General features: G+C 39.6%; 1 protein-coding gene across 7 annotated transcripts in view; it reads right to left on the bottom strand.

Annotated features, from left to right (window-relative positions):
• tenm3 (teneurin transmembrane protein 3) overlaps positions 1-21,452 on the bottom strand; it is a 627,437-nt gene that overhangs the window by 481,467 nt on the left and 124,518 nt on the right. For all 7 annotated transcript variants that reach the window (XM_079553229.1, XM_079553230.1, XM_079553228.1 and 4 more), the window contains one exon: positions 16,992-17,076. The gene's annotated coding sequence lies outside the window, so the exon portion shown is untranslated. The remainder of the gene's footprint in view (positions 1-16,991; positions 17,077-21,452) is intronic.

Genomic DNA, 21,452 nt, shown 5'->3' with positions numbered 1-21,452 from the left:
ATATATGTTAATGGCTTTCCTTTGTTTTTTTGCGCGTGCAGGCCCAGACGTGAGCCGATGCTGCAAGTGTCAAAATGATGGCCTATTTTTGGACGTTAATAAATACATAACCCCCCCCGAAAAAAAAAGGGTCTCGTTTTGCCGGTTACTTCATTAGAAATTCATAGGAAGCAAATGGTTTTCATCGCGAGGTGCAACAGTTTTGTCAATTAGAATGAGCGAGTGTGTTCCAAGCGCCCTGCTTCTGTAACTGTCACGCACTGGAATGTTGCATTATGTCCCATGGGAATCTGAATGTTGTTGTTTTTTTTTACCATTTTGTGCGATAGTGAGAGTGAGAGTGGACTCAAACAAACTTTTTAGTTATCTGGCATTTAAGTGTTGGAATAGGAGTGTCGGGATTTTGATTGGTGTTATTGCTTTGCTTTTCAACATGAAGAGTCAAATACACTTGAGTGGGAAATCCTAGGGATTTGAGCAGAAATCTGCAAAAAAAAAAAGTGCAGTTCAGGGCGTTTTAGAGTAGTGGCGCCTGGTGTGGGAGCGCGAGAAATTGCAAGGGGTCCCAAGAGCTTTGTCTGGCAGAAAGTGAAGTTATAAAAAATAAGAATAGAAAAACTTTATTGTACACCATTCTTGATGATGCCAGAAATTTGCCTTTGGCTTGCTCACATATTCATAGCACATTTGCCCAGATATTATCATGATGAACACATGATGATACATTTTAAGTTAAATGTATTTTCATAATCAGTTCATTGCAGACACAACAGCAGCAGATTAAACTGGAAAAATTCCGTACAGATGACTGGAAAAGGAGGTGCAGATAACACACCTATTCATTTTTATGTGTCTGGAATGAATGCTGATTAAAGAAGAAGAAGAAGAAGAAGAAGAAGAAGAAGAAGAAGAAGAAGAGAAGGAAGAAGAAATTGAGAGGAAGAAGAAGAGGAAGATTAGAAGGAAGAAGAAGAAATTGAAGAAGAGGAGGAGGAATAGGATGAGGAATAGGAAGAGGAGGAAGATGAAGAAGAAATTGAAGAAATGGAAAAAAAAGAGTAAGAAGAATTGGAAGAGGAGGAAGACGAAGAAGAAATTGAAGAAGAGGAGGAAGAAGTAGAAAAAGAAGAGGGAGAAGGAGAAGAAGAACAAGAAGAGGAGGAAGAAGAAGAAACGAAAGAGGAAGAAGAAGAAATTGAAGAAGAGGAAGAAGAAGGAAAAGAAGAGAAAGAAGGAGAAGAGGAAGAAGACGTTGGCATTATTAGTTAGTTCGTTAATTTGTTCGTTTGTTTGTTTGTTCGTTAGTTCCTTTGTTCTTTAGTTCTTTAGTTCTTTAGTTTGTTTGTTTCCTATATTTATCTTCCAGTTTTCTTTTACAGCAACAACAACTTGGCCAGTCTTTGATCAGCGTGATACAGAACAATGCATGGCAAATTTGGACTTTGCTTGTGTTTTGTTTTTTTTCCACAAAAGACTAACTACTGCTCCTGCCCTAAACAGCACAACATAAAGTTCAAAGAATGTAAAACTTCAGCGAAAACCAAAACAAAGTAAAAAGCTGTTGGGGCTTGTCACATCAAACGTCACTGAAACATAAAAGAACTTCCAACTTTTAACACAAGATTTAAAGACACAAAACAATAAGTTCCAGTTGATACTTTGATCAAGGTTACACTTTTTTTCCACATCATGTTGCTTTTTGTTTTGGTCACATCAATACAAGTATACGTTGCTCAGTTTATCAAAATATCCACACATGGGCGCTCTGTTAACAGGTACATGTCAGGACACGGTGCACGCAAATGCCTCCTGTTGTCCTCTGTGACTTGACTCAGAGGTGCTAAGACTGTGTAGGTGTAGATGATGATGCGCCATATGCTCCACACATTTGCCCAATTCCAACCCTTAAATAACCTTTAGACACTCTCCGGAACCAGATTTTTATATAAACTAAATGCAACTCAACAATGTGTAAGCTTGTACACTTGCTGGTTATATGGAATACTGGCATTTAAAGTATAAGGAGCTGCGCAATTACAGTTAGAAATATAACGCACAAACCAGATGGGTATAATTGAAATGAACTGAAATTATCTTTCTTTATTCATTTTTAATGTACCCTTTATTTAAGGATTTTTTGTCAAATTCCAGAAGAATTAGAGAATTTTATAGAATTGTTTTTGTTACTTTTTACAAAGTGAGACGTTTGCACACACTAAGAGGACTATCCCTTTAAACAATTTGGGAAAACCCTGATGACGATGTCATGTCCTTGGAAGCACAAGTGCAGTTCATCCTTTGGTGCAATTTCAAGACTCTTAAAGCAGTACTAACGTGTTTACCTTAATACATCCTTTTCGTAGTCCCTGTGGGGGTAATACAAGTGTTTATGGGATGATTGGCAGGTCTTTCATCTCCCCCTGGTGTCTCTGGACAGAAAACCATGTTTGCAACTTGACTGCCACCGGTCCGGAGAAAGCAATACACACTAATGGAATCACGAAGAAGCTAACTGCGGGCTAACGTCACTTTAAACAGTATTTACAGCCAGGTTTGAGTGAAAAAAAAAAATTCCATTGTATAATTGGATGCACAGTAACCCTCTCTCCCTTCGCCTTTCCTGTCAGCGTGGTATTTACTCTCCCAGACAATTAATACGTTAAAAAATCGTAACTTGCTACTACACCTGCAGTTGCGCTTATGGCCTCTAGGGGGAAGAGTTACTTGGTACTGCTTTAAAGGTGCCAGGTTCATTGATTAAAACAATGATGGAAATGACCAGTCATCATACAGATCAGAAAGAAGACGGGTTCTGTGTCACAGAGATGAACCTGCTGTGTTCTGAAATGTCAATATGAACACAAGAACAAATGTAAAAGACCTGGTGAAGATGCTAAACCTGGTAAGACCTTGTCATCATCCAGAGTGAACCTGTGCTGTACCGACATGGACTGAGAGGGTACTCTGCCAGGAAGAAGCCCTTATTCCAAAAGAAACACAAAAAAGCCAGTTTGGAGTTTGCAGATAAAAAAGGATTAAGATTTTAGGGACATATCCTGTGGTCTGATGGAAAAAAAAATACAGCAATTTGGCCATAATGACCATCATCACGTTTGGAGGAAAAAGGGGGAATCTTGCAAGCCTGAGAACACCATCGGAAACTGTGAAATATGGGGGTGGCATTGTCATGCCGTGGGGTTGTTCTGCTGCGGGAGGGACTGGTGCACTACCACAAAATAGATGACATCATGAAGAAAGAACACTATGTGGAAATATTGGAGCAACATCTCAAGACATCAGCCAGGAAGTTAAAGCTTGAGCGCAGATGGGTCTTCCGAATGGACAATTCCCAAAGCATATGGCCAATACTGGTTGCACTTAAGGACAACAAAGTAAATGCTTTGAAGTGGTCATCACAAAGTCCTGATCTCAACCCAGTTGAAAATGTATGGGCAGAGCTGAAAAGGCAAATTCCAGTTCTGTTTGGAGGAATGGTCCAACAAATATTGTGAGAAGCTTGTGGAAGGAAATCCAAAATGTTTGACCCAAGTTATCGAGTTTAAAGGCAATGCTACGAAATACTCATGAAATGTATGTAAACATTTGGTTTTGCAAAAAGTAATAAAACATTGTGTAGAAAATTCCATCTTATTCTTCTGGAATTTGACAATAGACTTTTATTTTTATTTTTATTGCAATTGACCTAAACAAATAATAACAAAATAATAACAAAAGTCAATTTTGGTTTCATGTCACACAGTTTTTTTTTCTAAAGTGTATGTAACATATGGTTCCTGCTGTATACTCTCCTGCAGAGATGTATTTCATTCCACAGAGATGTATTTCATTCTTTTAATTATTGTCTTTGCTTAAAAGTTATTAAAATGTTTCTGAATTGGTAATTAAATATAGTAAGATCTGTTCTCAAATATCATAATAGTCCAATATTCCATCAACATCAAAATCTGAAGAGACCCCATCGCCATCCACTTGAACACTCTTTCCTCTCAGTATATTAAGAAAACATCACGCATCAATTTCACAGCCAATCCACGCTATGTGCAATTAGCTCTAATTAGCAATTACGTGTTGAATCGCATCAACAATATGCTGATGAGCCACTGCTAATAACTGTCTTGTTCTCCTGGGCTCGGGCCCGCTGATTGTCCTAGTGTGAAACGGCTCCAATACGGCAGCTTTTTGGCACTGATTGACCCATTCAAATATTAGTAATGGCCGATTTTAAATTCCCTCTGATTTTATCACAACTATTGGAGGAGGAAGATAGAACTAGCACATACAGCGAGGCAACTGCAGTTAATATAAATAAATATATATATATATATATATATATATAAATATATAAATATATAAATAAGACAGGACATGATGTTAGTCGCAGGTACAGCAAGGCATTGCTTTTAATAATAAGTATTAATATGCTATATCTGTGGTGCGGTTTTGCACGACCAGCTTCTAGTTGCAAGGAATAGAAAAATAAAGGGTATCGCTTTAGATTAAGGTGTTCTCATTAATTATTAATAAGGATTAGTAATCATTTAGGGTAAGGGTTAAGGTCAGGGTTAGGTTTAGGGTTGGCTATGAATAAGCATATTATTAATATCCTATTAGTATGTTAACAAATAAAGTATAATAAGGAGTGCGTTAACACTTTACAAGCATATTATCAGTGCTCATTAATACCTTATTAATACTTAATGAGCACATTTTAATATAAAGCGGTACCAAATAAAGCAGAAAATAAACACATATATGAGTGAAAATAAATTAATGTGCATGATAAAATGATGATGAAAATAAAGAAACAAGAGACTACTACAGTTATCCTTTTAGCCAATTATTCCTTTTTTTTTTTTTTACTAATGGCTAATTCTGATTATTTGCCTTTCAGCTAACCTGCTAAAATGCTCATAAAAAGCACAGAAATACCTTTGGCTAGCTGACCCTAGCCTTTTGATACAAATGCAGACATTTTGTTAGCAATAGTTTAACGGACCTGTTTAAATGGAGCGTTCTATCCCCATACAGTTTAATGGAGATGCCAGGCGCTATATGAAAGCATAGAAAGGTATGAAACATCACACCGTATTATAAGACGATGTTTAGTGGCTATCGGATGTGTATTTGACCCACAAAAATGTAACAAAACATGATTTAGCATTTCACTCGAAGGACACTTTTAAACGCTAATTTCATCTAAAGCAAAATCTTAAAATGTCTGTACATTAATTAATGATTTCTAATGAGGTCTTGGTGTCACCTTAATGTGTTTGATGAGTTGCTAACAGCTAAAAACATCTGGATCTTATATAATTTGCTATGTTTAATGCATGGCTAATGACTGACGGCTATAGGAAAAATGCACTGTGCAGGCTAACGGACTCTGGAAAGTTTCCCGGACTAGCTGACTTGCTAATGGTCAGCATGTGTTTGGATCCAATGCCGCTTCTCCTTTTTATCTCTATAAGGCTAACCACCAGGCTAGCGTTTCATAATAAAGGTTTTCACTGTTGACGGACCCTCTTACTAGAAAACCTACAAAACAATTGATCCTGGAGCGTTATAGAGACCACTGTGATGGAAAGTAAAGACAACATGCTAACCACAGCCACTACAAGGTCAAATATGCACAAATATACACCTTTTTTTGTAAATGCCCATTTAAAAATTTAACAAATAGTCGTAAGCAATCCAACCAAAAGAATAAGCAATATATGTAGATCCACATGTCAAGTGAGTATATCTATAGTCACACAAATGGATAGATATGACAGATATGTGGAGGAATTTGGAAATATCATGTACAGGAACAAGTCTATACGGTTGATTGAATCCTTGTCACGTTGAAGAAAAGGTGCTCAGTGTGCGGCAGGTGATCCATGAAGCGCCTCGTAAGTGGAGTTGGCGAGGGCGATGGGAGCGAGGAGGCGTATGGTGGGAGCGCTGGAAGGGGGGGGTGGAGGCGGGCGGGAAGTCTCTCTTTAAATGAATCGCGTCTTTTCTGGGGGATGAACTGACTCTTAGCTGCGCAGTCATCCAGTCAAGCTACACAAAGACTGATCATCAGGAGCTTTGGAGGAAAGCAGGGCCCTGTCGGACGCGGCAGGCGGGGGAAAGGAGAAAATGTTCAGGTATGCCTTCAAAAAGGGTGAAATAACCTGGAAGATAGACATTGTAAAGTGGAAAAGATTGACTGACGCAAAATCTTTCTCTGATACTCACCCGTCTCCTTGAAATCATGAATAAATAAGAAAAGGGTCTGATTATATTTGGGATAGTCTATAAAAACCTCCAGCCACTGCTTCAGAGGTCGGTGGTTTGGTCCCCAGCAATGGATGTTATTGCCGTTCGACACACTGTATTGATGCAGGAAAATATCCCCGACAATTAAGAACCATTTAATGCCAACAATGACAATAAAAAGTTTATCAAAAGAGAAAAGGCGAACATTGAGACGATGGCTGTATTTTGGGCTTCAGACGATAAATATTGGGCCCAAAATATTCTGTTTATTGTTCATCTATTGAACTACAAGTTGATAGTAATCATCGTGACAGTCCTAGATGCATGCATGTTTGGAGGAAGTCACTCTTCCATCAGTCAGTCCCAGGGCAGCATTGCCCACAGAAATGAATGAATGTAAGCCGAGCTGAGGAACAAAAACAGACCCAACAATATTGATTGTCTTATTAATTTCCATCTAAAATTACTATGACAGAGCGAAATGTTTGTATTTGGATAGTATTGACTGTATTTTTATTGCACAAACTCCAACTTTATTTATAAAAATACATAAATGATGTTGTAATGTTTCCATTTGACATTTTTTCAGAATAAAAAATAAAATGAAAACTGAAATGGTAAAAATAAAAAAAAGATCCACTTTAACTTTTGTAATAGTCTTATAATATATTATCATCCTTCAGTATGTAGTAAAAGCAGACATTTGCGCCAAAAAAAAGAAAAGAAAATGCATTTTTTATTAGCATAGTTGTTGTTTACATCATCGCATCTGTATGTAGAGCATATTTTCCTCATGTTCGGCACCACATTTCTTTACATTCGAATAAAATCATTGACAGAGATTGAGCTCTGAGATTCCAGTGCCAGAGGAGAACCTTGGTGGCCAATGACCGACATCTGTCCTTACTTAAAAAAAAAAAAACATTGAAAAGAATCAAGGAAATGTAAAAAAGCGAGAAAGAAGAAACAATCAATAAAAACAGAAGACACTTTTAGAACAGTGACCAGAATGAATGGATTCTAAGTGGTTCAGAATAAGTCTCTCCTGACGCGAAGACTTAATCTAAGAAAACTCCGACCGATAAATCAAGGCGGTGATTCATTCAAAAGCCGCTCCGTGTGTCGAGTTTTGGAGACGCGATCAATGGCAAAGTGCAGCATAAGGCTTTTCTTCTCTGTCTCTATCTCGTCTGTGGCGCGCACAAAAGAAACTTCCCTTTAATTAGTCACCTGTCCCGGTGTCAGCGACGCTTCAAAACAACTCCTGCATTTGTATTCATTCATGCACTGAGAAAAAGGAAAAAAAAAAAAAAAACACACACGTGGGGATTTAAAATGAGCAGATGTGCAGACTGCTTCCTACGGTGGGACCCCGGAGGTGAGCGGAGCGGTTTGCCCGGACATGCTGCGAGATGAAATAACACGTCAATTACACTCCCACGCCACAGGGGGCAGCAGTCACACAAGGTTAAGGTTGAGCTTTTGTTCTGTCATAAAAATATACAACACCAGACACTCGCGGAATAAGTCTATGATGTGGCTCCACATATAATATTATTTCGCTATTACAGAGGCAAAGTGTCAGTCAAGAGGATATATTATGCATTGCTGGCAGCAGGGGAATTACTCAAGATAAAAAAAACAAGATATAAATCACAATTTTAAGCTAAAGGCGTCCTATCAGATCAATAATGATGTGATGAAAGCAGTTTGAGTGCAGAACGGGTCCAGTAATAGTTCATGGATTTTGCAAAAGCAGAACATGCTGTCAGGTTTTATCTATTATACAGCAAAATCCAGATCGGATGAAACGACCAATGGAAAGAGGGATTACTCACAACTGCCTGAATGAAGCAAATTATAGTACATGTGCACAGACCAATCTCCAAATACAGTGAAACAAACTTGAGCTGAGATGACAATCAAAGGCGGAGATTTAGACAATGTATTTGGGGCTTCAGGAGGCCTTCCCCCCATGACTGAAAGAGAGAAGGAATGGCAAAGCAGTGATATGTGGGAAGAAGGGAGGGGCGCATAGGTGAGAATGCTGAAGAGACAGTGAGGAGAGGAACCGGGAGGCATTTATAGGACAGAGAGCTCTCTGTGTGGTCCTTCTCCTGAACTTAAAAAAAAATGCCAATGGAACAATATTAGAGCAACAGGGGCTAAAGGTTGATTTAGCAAGATAAAACCCTTGTATTGTATAATGTGTTTGATGTCCCATACTTTGGAAATGAGAGTATGTGAAAGTAGTTGGACTTAACCTTCAAGCTCAAGTTTTAATAGTACTGAGGTAACAGCAATAGGGGAGTGTAGCGCAAACCTTTATACATTAATCTGGAAGGCCACCAGTTCGAGCCCAGACTGAACCACATACAGTCGTTGTTCCATGAGCCAGATACTTAACTGTCATTGCACGCTGTAGTCACTATGTGGTTGCAAAACAGGAAGGGCATCGAGCAGCTATAGAATTAGTATGTAGTGACAGTTTTCCTCCAGCGGGAAAAGTGAATGTCCTTGCTTGAGTGTATCTGCAAAGACAGCACTTAAATTTAGCATAATTTTGAAAATCACTCCATATAAACAAGAACTACTAGTACTTTCTCTTTTAAACTCCACAAACTATGGAGAGGAGCAGGAGATTTTAGTTTGAATTATCACGAGCTTACAGTGGAGTATAGCATATTCATCATGTATTCAATGTTCAATGTCAAATTGCAGGAACTCTCAAGTTTAGAGATATTGTGTTGAAGTACAACACAAGGCTGAGCAGAAATTGCACTTTTGGAAGGTTAGGCGCACTGGCCCTCATTTATCAACATTGCGTACAAAAATGGTGTATGTGTGTAGGTGTATTTGCGATATACGCCAGAGTGCGCGTGGCATTTATGAACCCATGCTTTACGCTCAGATCTTTCCGTACGCAAAAGGAGCTGATGGTAAATGCCGCGGAGAAATCCCAGCGTTATTTGTATGAAACGCCCAAAAATATTCATAATCAGGAGGCCTCACCCACGGGTTTTACGGCACGCACGCACGAATCACGGCAAAGAAGGAACATTTCTCCAACCAGGAAATGATAAAGAATTGTTTTTAACACAACAAATATGATATTTTGCGCATGAGAAAAATTATAGAATCTATTAGAAACCCACTATAACCTTATAGCTAATCCAAGATCACATTTACTGAAAAGAAATAAAAAACGTTTATTAAATACGCTGTAGGCCTAAATAGCCTATATAAAAAAAGCCTATATAAAAAAAGGGTATCAAATTAAACCACAAAAAAAAAAAAGTGTAGTAAAAAGAAGAAAGCGTGGATGTAACGCTGCAGTCCGAGCAGACTCTGGACCATGATCTGAACCAGCGAAAAGCAGGTGTCAGCTCCGTGGACTCAGCGCTAGAGCCGGGGGCAGAACTGCAAGTCTTTTGGCCTGAGCAGAGCTTTCCTCCGGGAGGGAACAGGTGCGCGGAGAGCTCACAGCCAACCGGAACCTAACGAACCCGTCCGGACCGAAGACAGCCCGACGACGGGACGAACTTCGATCATCCCCCTGAGGAGAGGAGAGCGCGCGGTCCGCAGACCCTGTGCGCGCCACTCCCGGACCTTACGAACCCGTCCGGACCGAAGAAAGCTGTGGTGCTGTCGAAGGATTTATTTGACACCCGGGTTGCTCGCGCCACGGAATACGGTCCACAGACTTGACGCTCAAAGCAGCCAGAACACGGAGCAGGGCCTCGTGAAGACCCAGGTGAGTCCCGGTGTCCCGACGGCAGCGGCATGTGAGGCGGGGAAGCCATCCACACAAAGTTTGCGCAGCAGCAGCGGTCTTTTTTGTTAAAAAAGAAAATATCCCCGCAGTCCAGGTTCTAGTGTCTCTGGTCCGGGCAGAGCCTTTGAGCTCGTCCCGTGGCGTGGAGGAGCATGTCGATGCAGCGCAACATTGAATCAAGTCTGCCCATAAACATTAATGCTGTAGCCTTGTTTCATGTTTAAATCATCAATGTGGATTATATGCGGTGTGGCAATGCAATTCATGCTGCTAAAAACTGTTTGGTGTTTAGTTAAAATTGGTGTATCATATACACCACCTCCTGACTTGGTGTAGGATCTGAGCGTACGGTGCACTCAGATTGATAAATGCCAAAACAGGCGGTAATTTTTCGTACACCCCACATACGCTCTGATTTCACCGTACGCAAGTTTGATAAATGAGTGCCACTTTCTTTTACATTTTTTTTTCTATAATTAGAGTTACATTTAAACCAACTGAACACAAGGGTCTTCATAATTACTTGGATTTATGTGTGTCATATTGAAGATGTCCCTTTTGTTGAGCACAATACAGTATGTACTGCATTTTACCTGACCTTGAAGACATTATTTTTGCCCCGTAACCGCCTGATACATGTAGTCTGCATCATATTATGATTTGCTGATTTTGTGTGTGGTCAACTCAAATTGTCAATATGTGGCGATAAGGGAAAAACCTCTTTAGTCAGACAACTGCGATGGTGAAAACACCTATTTCGTCAGATTTTGACCAAAAAGCTGTTTTGACGAAATGCCTTTTAAGTCCAAATCTCAATATTCTCTCTTATTCTGGGTTATGGAGGGTGATGAAAAGTTCCCCAAGGCAAGCATACAAATTCAGGGTAAGTAGTCTTTGAGGAGGAGCTTGGAGTATAGCTGCTGCTCCTCCATATTGAAAGGGAAGGAAGAAGAAGGACGCCTCAGAATTCGTCTGCATTATCTGACTAGATCTTGAGCCTGGATCTTGCGCGGAAAGACCCTAGCTTGAGGTTTTAGTCTTCTGTGCATGCTTTGGGTTGATGGAGGAACCAAATCGCCTTAAGGAAACTCGCATGGGGAGAACATGCAAAGAGGAAACACCTGATAAGTGGGAATAAATGGAGATATTAAATGGGACAGAAGACAGAGAAGTGACATGAGAGAGCTGCACATCATGCTGGAGCACCAAATATACCTCCATGTCTTGGTAGTATCACGTTAAAGGCCTAATAACAAGCAGCACACCATTAAAACAGAATGATCGCAAGTGAGACAATGCAGCACCTCACAGCCCGATGGCGGAGCAGGTGTCAGGCGGAAGCGGATGTGGCACCTTTTTACTCTCTCTGCGCTTCCACCTGTATAGCATTAAAAACACACTTACAATTGGCCTCATGATGATTGAATAATTTACATAGGTTGTGCACTTATTACCATCAAACAAGATATTTCGTTATCAAAAATCAAAGCTGTTGACCAAAGCGGGATTTGAATTGGGGACCCGACGACATCAGCTAAATCATTCACATTCCACGACTATGTTTGCAAAAGAACGTAAACTCTATAGGGTACAGAACACCTGCAAGTAGAAAATGTTGTGCTCTTGGGGGGCCCCTGCTGGTCCCCGAGCCCAGAGCAGCTGCATAGTCTGCTTGTAGGGAATATGAATAGAAAAACAGGTTTTTACATAATACAGGGTTTCCGCGGGGCATTTAAAGTCATTAAATGAATTGGACCAACATCAAATGTCATTGAAAAAGCATCAAATTGGAATCAAACTGGCATTAAATCGATTTTTTTTTTCATGGCTCAACATTTTTTTTTACTGTGAAAGTTCAAATTCTGGTACATTCATATTCATTGGCAGTTTTGGCTGAAATTGAGCACCTTTTTATTTTTTGTTAAAACTATATTACTATATTTGTGGCATTGAAATGCAGCATTTGGGCATTACAAAGCATTAAATGTGACGTGCTTCTGCCTGTGCACACCCTGTAATAAGACAGATTTGTTCTTTTTTGTAGGATAGTCTCATTTGGGGATTTTGCTCATTTGACTGTAGGGTTAATGGAACTTTGATTGTAATTTAGCAGTTGTATGACAGTATCTGCACTCTTTGCTTTCCATGTAACTACTCAATGATTATATTTGTAATTCTACGGATTTGATTTCTGCGGCTCTAGCCTTTCCAATTGCCTTTTGTACACCTTGTGCTATGCAAATAAACTTAATTAGTAATCGTGAAGCTTTCAGGAAATCTTCTAAGAACATAGATTTGTCTCACTACTAATATATGCAAAGCTACCAGTACGGCTCTTACGCGATCAGACTTCAGAAACTGTGTATCTAAAATTTCCTAAAGCTGCATGAATTGTTGCAGTGGTAAATAGGACACTTATACTTAAATTGCACGTACAAAAACGATGCAGATAAAGGTATATACCAAGCCCGTGTGTGTGTATCATACGTGCAGCGTTAAATGCCAAGCTTTTCCCACAGGACCAAAACAAGAAAGAAAAGTAGATCAAATAAGCAGCAGAACTGTCCACGTGCACTGTATTCCAAAAAGCACGTCCTCCGTAAGTGTGTGTGCGCGTGTGCGTGTGAGTGATACAGAAGAGGAGGGGGCTTTCAGTCTCTGTGGGACTTTTTAGTGTTTTAGCCCGACAACATCATACATCATTCTGTGTTTGTATCCAGAGCAGCTGTCCGCAAAAGAGCAGCGGCGTCACTGAAGGGAGGAGTGGCCAATCAGGGAGGGACAGGCATGAAAAAGGCTACATTACTGTGGTTTACAACCTGTTTTCAGCAGGTGCCCCCCCAAACACACACACACATACTTGCATTCTGGACTCCCCCTTAGTCTCAAAACAGCAATCCACACAAACGCTTTCCTAGAGTAGTGAATACTTCCGAACATCAGTTGCAGCATCACTTTTCTCTTTTTTAATTAAGAGTGTCTAATCGTTAAAACTTAATTAGAACCAAGAAATTGTCAAGGCTCTGTAGGCCGTATGCAAACTCTGCTGGCTCCATTGCTGCACGCTGAGAGTTAGTGATACATTCCTTTATGAAAAGACTTTTTTTTTTTTTTTTAGCAATACTCCTCCTTCAATCCACGTTCTTAGCCATGGTCTGAATTTGAATTACTCCAACCCAGCAAAGCTAAGTGTGTGATTTTGGGTTTTGCCAAACACAAATTGCGGTTTATACAATGACAACACATTATTTTTAGTCAATTTAGTGTCAGCTTCATCGTCAATTTTCAGTTTTTCAGGGTAAAGGATCCGGGAAATATTTAGGAGGTTTTGGCCTGTTTCCCGAATCCATCACATTAGACCAAGAGTGTTCCTGAAACTACTAATTTACAAATTAAGCACTACACAACACTATATTAATTACCAAACTATTTGCACGATATAGGGTATAGCAGAAGGAGGGGTGAGTTTCAGCCTACTTGATGTTGTGCATATATATTAGCAGTAATATCTACTTCAACAACGTTTCCAAACCAAGCTTAACAACAATGCGCTAATGCAGTAGACTATTATTTATTTACTTTTATTAAGATTTTTGTGTTCGTAGGACAGCATATCTCTCGTTATTGCCATCTTGTCAGTTTGTATCTGTTGTGTCCAGAGCTCAATTTGTAAATGAGTAGTTTCAGGAACACTTTTGGATTGATGGCATGAAGAAGAGCTAAGTAAACCTAAATAAATCAATTTTGCAGTCCCTCTGGGAGCAATATAAGTGTTGATGGGATGATTGGGGGGCCTTTTATCTCCCTCTGGTGTCTCTGGCCAGAAAACCACCCTTGCAACTTTCCCTGCACTGACCCGGAGGTGCAATACACACTAATGGAATCGCGAAGAAGAAGCTAACAGGCTAACGGGCAAAGCTAACTGCGGTCTAGCATCACTTAAACAGTATTTACAGCCAATTTGAGTGAAAAAAATGATCTCCATTGTGTAATTGGATGCACAATATCCCTCTCTACCTTTGTCTTTTCTGTTAGTGCAGTATTTACTCTCACGCACAATTAATGAGTTAAAAAACGCGACATGCTACGACACCTGCAGTGGCGTGTATGGCCTCTAGGGACATGAGTTACTTAGTTCCACTTTAAACACCAATATATCATGTCAAATCTTTCCCGGATCCTCCAAAATAGTTCCTGGATCCTTTACACTGAAGAACTGAAAGATGAGGGAATGCTCAAATTAAGCACTGTGTCCGATTGAGGGGATCTGTGTATACGCTCGATCCTTTCAAGATGGATTTTTGTGAGGTTGAAAACTCGGTTCTCGCACAGGCAAAGATAGTTATCCAACATGTCTGTACCTGGTAAGTCTGTGCTTTTAAAGGATATGTAACATGACAACACTTGTCAGCATGTTACAACCACCTTCATAATTACAATTCTCCTAAACTTGTTCCATTTCATTTGCGCGCAGTGTCTTCAGATGGACCATGAGAATATCCAAGTTTTGCATGGAGGATTAGGTATCGCATTACAAAAGAGATACGTTTCACACAGCGTGGTAAATTTAAAATATATCCTGCTTAGAAAAGGCTTAGCGAGGAAGCTTCAAAAGTCTACTCCACAGCAAATAAAACCAATTGGAATAAAGTATCACGAATTTGTGGTCTTCTCTCGTCCTATTTGGACTATTTTGTTTGTCAAACTGCGAAGATAAGCCGCAGCTCTAAGCCGTCTGACAGAGCGGAGCATAAAGTAAATAAAATTGAATACAATTGAATAAAGTACTGGGTTTTCTAATGTGACACTTCCAGGGAGAATCAAAATCTCTCTGTGCAGCAAACAAGGCCCGAAATATGAAGTGTCAAACTAGGAAACGAGTGCAGAGGAGACAATTTCCCGACTTATTTCACCCGTTATAGGGACAAAACAATGGCTGCATAATATAGGCAAACAATAAACCGTCAATAACTGTCTTTAATCTTGCGTTAACAATGTTTTTGCAGTATTGTATATTGTATCTATCCATTTCAACAGTACATTTCCAATTTATTTCAACACAATTTGCAAAAAGTTTGTTTTGTTGTTGTTTTTCAGCAAATTGTGTCAGAACAAAACAAAATAATTACTGAATCAGGACCTAAATGAGGATCAAATTGAGCTAAATTAGGAAAACCCTAATTTTAACTCAACATTTGCACATTTATAAGTCCCAAAATGTATGCGGTGAATCTAAGTCAGATGGGAGATCACATATCGTAACAATAATTTAGCCATACGGTTGTGCCAATAATTTACACACCCTGGTGGATTTTTTGGGCCATTTCTCAAAGAACATGAATGAAAACACAAAAACCTTTTTTCACTCATGGTCAGTGCGGTGGTGAAGCCATTTATTGTGAAAAAAATGTGTGAATTTCGAATCACCACAACAAAATAAAATACCAAATGTACACACCCCAGTTTTTAATGTTGTGTATTGCCCCCTTTAGCATCAATGGCAGCTGAGAGTCTTATGTGGTAATTGTGGAGAAGGTTCTGCATGTAATCTAAAATGGTAAAGCTGTCCATTCTTCTTGGCAAAAAGCCTCCAGTTCCTGTAAGTTCTTGGGCTGTCTTGCATGAACTTACAGGAACTGGAGAGGAACGTCACATTGTTGGTGTAAGCAATTAAAAATAGTTTTTTGGGAGCAACCTGGTTGTGCGGATCTTTCCTTTACCTCCTGAACTACTTGCCTTGGATCCAGCACACCTGTTACAGGACTGGGATGTGCATGTTTTTCCTTTTACCTTCACAACATCACTGACCATGAGTGAAAACAAGTTTTAGTGTTTTCATTCATATTCTTTGAGAAATGGCCAAATAAAAAAATCCACCAGGGTGTGTAAACTTATTGGCACGACTTGTGCAGCCCTAGACAAAACTGATCTCTAAAACATGTATCTTTCCACAAAAACACATCTGCTAAAAGATCAGATAGGAAGTCAATTTTCAACAACAAGGAAGTGACTTTACTGCTGATCAATAAAACCATAAGCTTATTTTACAGTAACAATTAACAAGCCAGGATCTTGGTCTAGATGGATACAAACCCAAAGAAATCTAAAATTTAAATCCAGAACTAAAGCCTGACTTTGACACCAACATCAACAACGTGCATTTCATTCAACTTGATCTGCTCAGTGTCACTGCAAGGCTATACAATATAAATAACATTATAGTAGATGTCACCACACAAATGATGCTGTATCTGCTTTGAATGAGACAATGCATTAGCCTACTGTATTAAAAATAATAATAATGATTACACTAAAGGGTTTTGTTAACTTGTAAAATGGTTCCACTATAACACGTTGATGTGTACTGAATATTTATTTATTTATTTGATAGGGACATGTGTGAACAATAAACATGTACCACACTACAACATTTATAGCCAAGGCTAATTTGCAATGATGGATATTCATCCATCCATCCATCCATGGATCCAATTAATTGAAAACAAGACCCAAACCCATTTGCCTAACGCAAACTTAGCTGTAGTTTTCTCTCTGGGGGGCCCATGAGCACTTTCTCCAACCTGTCTGTTGGTACGATGCACCCCTGGATCTGTATGAGAATCAACTAGACACGCCAACTCCTTTTCTTTTCCAACCCTGATACCATTTCAGTGTTTGGTTCATCTGCCACTGACATGTTACAAGATGTATCATATAAATTACTGTTTACTGTTCAAGTAGCTGCAGAAGTGAACTAAACAAGGCGAACATGATGAGACACAGATCAGACATCAAAGCACTGGCACCTTCGCTCATTATTCAATCAAATGATGCCTCAAATGCCAAAATTCGATCGCTAAACATGCCCAGACTCAACTGCAAAACAAAGATGCCTGAACAACCTAACTTCTCCGCACTCCACAGTTTGAGAAGCCCAGCCGAAGACCCTTACCTGGACTCGGATGTTGCAGTGTGCGGCTGGAGAGAGGTCTGCGCCGGAGCGTACCACGTTCACCCGGAGACCTCCGAACAAAGCTCTGCAAGGGAAGGTATAAGTCACATTACAAAAGTCACAACTTTCCATGAATAGTTTGGATTCCTTCAGTTTTAACATGGCGCCTTCCTGTACAAGAATTTGATGATTGCAGAATTTCAAATGAACGGCATGGACAAAGGAGATGAGAAAAATGTGTTAATTAATGATTGATGCCTGGGTCTGCAAAATTGCTGTAATCTTACTTCCATCCATCTCTCTCTTTTTATTTTCCTTTGCAAGTTCAATATATTGACCTTTAAATGACACTGTAAAACAATGCACACACAAATCTGAATCTAAATCTCAACACAAGATTCTTGCCAGATTCTGCCACGGGACTGTGCTGGTCAGTGCAATGACCTGCCTTTACCGCTGTGTGGCGCTTCGGTGGGGACTGTCTGGCACCTATTTTACAAAGTAAAGTGATAGAGATGACATTGGATTTTTTTAATCTCTTAACCCCCATTTACACAAGCACATTTTCTCCAGTCATTATCATGGTATAATCCAGGAATCACCCGAATCTAACCTGACAAAAGGGATCAAAACAGCGACGAAAATGAGGTGATGAAAAAGTTTGTTCTGTCGGTCTTCGCTTTCAAATGAGGCGTCACACCGGCCTGTAGGCTGCAAGAAGCTTTTAGATTTGGGTAAAGCCGAAACGGAGAAAATCCTCTCCGTTTAAGTGGGGGTAAAGAGGTTAAAGGTGTCAGTTCACAGTGCACCATTTTGAACACATCAACAGGCAATGGCACAAAACACAAGTGCCTTGTCGAACGTTGCAAGAGCATGTTTCCAGAGTTGCGACGCAGTTAGTTGGAGGGTTGCACTACCTGAACCAAGGAAAAAACAAGTCACCACAAAAAAGTAAGTTCACACGCTCTTATGTTTCGTTGGACTGCCTTTAGCTTTGATTACAGCACATTCGTTGTGGCGTTGTTTCAATAAGCTTCTGCAATGTCAAAAGATCCAGTGTTGCGTTAATTTTTCCCCAAGCTCTTGAGTGGATGATGGGAGAATGTGTTGCTGAACCAAGACCAAACCAACTGCTGCAACCCCAGATCAGAACAGATGCATTTTCCTTCCCCTACATGTTCCAGTAATGTCCTAATGTGTAGAATGAGCTCAGACCTGTTCACCACAACTGCCTCTAAAATCCTGCACCGTTGCTCAAAAAGTTGTTCATTCGGGTCCAAAGTGCTGTCATGCACGAGCATAATATTGAAGCTGCAGTTACGCATAAGACCTGAGATGGCAGTAGCGAGTATAAAACGACCAACTTGCATCTACTCTCTTTAACAAAATTGAAACCTTTGTGAATTAAGCTGCAATGATCATTCAGAAATTGATATCACTTTTTCCAGAGCCTGTGCTGGCCCTTCTGGGGCCCTAAGCAAAAATCCATACGGGGGCCCTACAGTAGAGTCCCATGGCTATTCGACGAAGAGCAAATCCATTTATGGTCAAAACAGTTCCACTGTTCCAGGGCAGAAGCAGAACATGCAGACCTCAATTCAGGCCCTGCCCCCTGTGTGAGGACCACTAACTACTAAACCACTGTGAGACTGGTATTTAGGACTACTACTAGTCTATTTCCCTTTTTAAAATAGTAAATGGCAAATGGTCCCATTCTCTCACCTCTGGTCCCTGACCCACAGATTAGGAACCGCTGATTTAAAACTAACTGAAACCTGCTCCTGGCGGTTGTTTCTGTCTTACCGCTGAGAATTTGCCTGTGAGTCGCCCAACCCGTTTTAGACTGTGCACATTCAGAGAACCAGAGTTACTGTAAGTTACTGTGCTCATGAGAACCATGTGGATTCAACTCAACAAAAAGGCCACGGACCACGGCTTTTTACTCTCGTCTACTCGCCAAACTACTGTCCTGATGCTCCAGACTCACCAGACACAATAAGAAGAGAGTTTAAATGAGAGTGAGGCCCAGAGTTCCAGCCCCGAGTCCGCGCAGAGAAAACATGAGAGCAGCGCCCGGACACGGGTGACATGATGCAGCCGCGCAGCAGCCGCGGAGGAGCCGCGCATGAGGCGAAGCACCGGGAGACAGACGGCCGAGCGGGGACATGAGCGGAGAAGCACTCGCGCTTTGGAAGAGACAGGTGGAAGGCGGTCGGTCTCTCCTGCTCATTCACTTGCAGACTGCTCCGTTTTGGTGTTATATGCGGCGAAGTAGGCGGAGAGTGAGTGCGCGCTGGAAGAGCCTGTCCCCGTAACAACGCGTTGATTAATCAGTGAAACAACATCGTAGTTTCGTTCGTTATTTTATTTTGAACATGCGAGCAACACAACACCTTTACAAAATTTTAAACATAAAGGCTGTTACAAATCAAAAAAGACAAAGCAAACTTGTCAGTTCCCTTGAAAAGCCAAATACAAATGCACATGTCCAAAAAGGAGTGAGGAGAAGTTAAACTTATTTAACCCCACCCCCTAGTTCAAAAACATATTGATAACATCATCATTTTCCTGTTCCTACATAGTTACTCAAAACTCAAAAGAAAATTGCTAAGTAGCAATAGTAACAAGGCACATACATGAGACGAATCACTTAATAATAATAATAATCTGTAAGTTCTGTTGTCTCATATTTCAAAAAAATGTTTTCTTTATATTTCTTCTTAAACTGATTCATGCTTGAGCACAGTTTTAGATCTGAGCTTAAATCATTCCATAATTTGGCACCAGTAATGGAAACACAAAAACTTTTCATAGTTGATTTGAACGTTTGTATTGTAAATTTATGGTCATCAGTACTCCTGAGGCTGTACACATTTTGTTGTGTGAGAAAATGCGTTTGTATGTTGTTTGGTAGAGTATTCTGCTGTACTCTGAACATTATTTGGGCTGTTTGATAATCTACAAGGTCAGTGAGTTTAATGACTTTTGATTCCAAGAACAATATGTTGGTATGATCAAGATAACCAGATTTGTTGATAATTCTCACGGCTCTTTTTTGTAGACGAGTTAGTGAAATCAGTGAACTTTCGTAATTATTTCCCCAAATCTCAGCACAATAGCTTAGATAGGGTAATACCAGTGAACAATACAATATATGAAGTGATTTATGATCTAAAAGGTACTTTGACTTCTGCATTATAGAAATGTTTCTTGATATCTTGTTCCCAATATGTTCTATGTGACCTTTCCATCGAATTTCATCATCAATTATTACTCCAAGAAATTTGATTTTTTTCACAATTTCAATAACTGATCCATTTATTTGCAATTGTGCATTTAATTTCTTACTTCGCCGACCAAATATCATTAATTTAGTTTTACTTAAGTTTAGGGTGAGTTTGTTAGAATCAAACCATGATTTTATTTTTTTTAATTCTATGCTTATTACTTCTATTAGTTGATCAAGGTTATCACCAGAACAAAACATGTTGGTGTCATCTGCGAAGAGGACCATTTTCAAGCATTTTGAGACGTTACATAAATCATTTATGTACAAGTTAAACAGTTTAGGTCCCAACACTGACCCCTGGGGGACACCACAAGCAACGTTCAAGTGCGCAGATGTATGATTACCCATCTTCACAAACTGTTGACGATTACATAAATAACTTTTGATCCAATTTAAAGCAACTCCTCTGATACCGTATCTCTCCAATTTATTTACTAGAATATGATGATTTATAGTGTCAAAAGCTTTTGTCAAATCAATAAATAACCCGGCTACATGTTTTTTGGAGTCAATGGAATTTGTTATGTCTTCAACTGTATCAATTATTGCCAGGGATGTCGATCGGTTTTTCCTGAAACCATATTGATTGTCATTAATTGTATTGTGCTTTTGTAGGAATGAGTCCAGTCTTGTGTCAAATATTTTTTCTATGATTTTTGAGAACTGTGGGAGGAGTGAGATGGGTCGGTAGTTTGTGAAGAGGTGTTTGTTACCATGTTTAAATATAGGAATAACCTTGGCTGTTTTCATGTTATTTGGAAATACACCAGATTCAAATGACAAGTTACAAATATAAGTTAAAGGTTTTGAAATTGCAGAAATAACCCATTTGAGTGTTTTCATATCTAAGTCATCACAATCGGTTGATACTTTTGTTTTACATTTCAAAACTGTATTAATGACCTCATTCTCATTTACACATGAGAGAAACATGGAACTCTGGTTTCTATCAATCAAGGTATAATCAGGAGTTTCAGGACAAGAGATTTTAGAGGCTAGCTGCGGACCAATGTTTACAAAGTACTCATTGAATTTATTTACGACATCATCCATGTCATCAAGACTTTCCTCATTAACTTTGAAATACTGAGGTACATTTTTCGGACAGGTAGCCTGATTTTTTATTATACTATTTAAAATACCCCACATACTCTGTACATTATTTCTACTCT

This window comes from Gobius niger (genome assembly GCF_951799975.1).
Source record: "Gobius niger genome assembly, chromosome: 3".
Classification (NCBI taxonomy): Eukaryota; Metazoa; Chordata; class Actinopteri; order Gobiiformes; family Gobiidae; genus Gobius; species Gobius niger.
The sequence above is the reverse complement of the archived record's forward strand: the minus strand, read 5'-3'. Positions and strand labels throughout refer to the sequence as shown.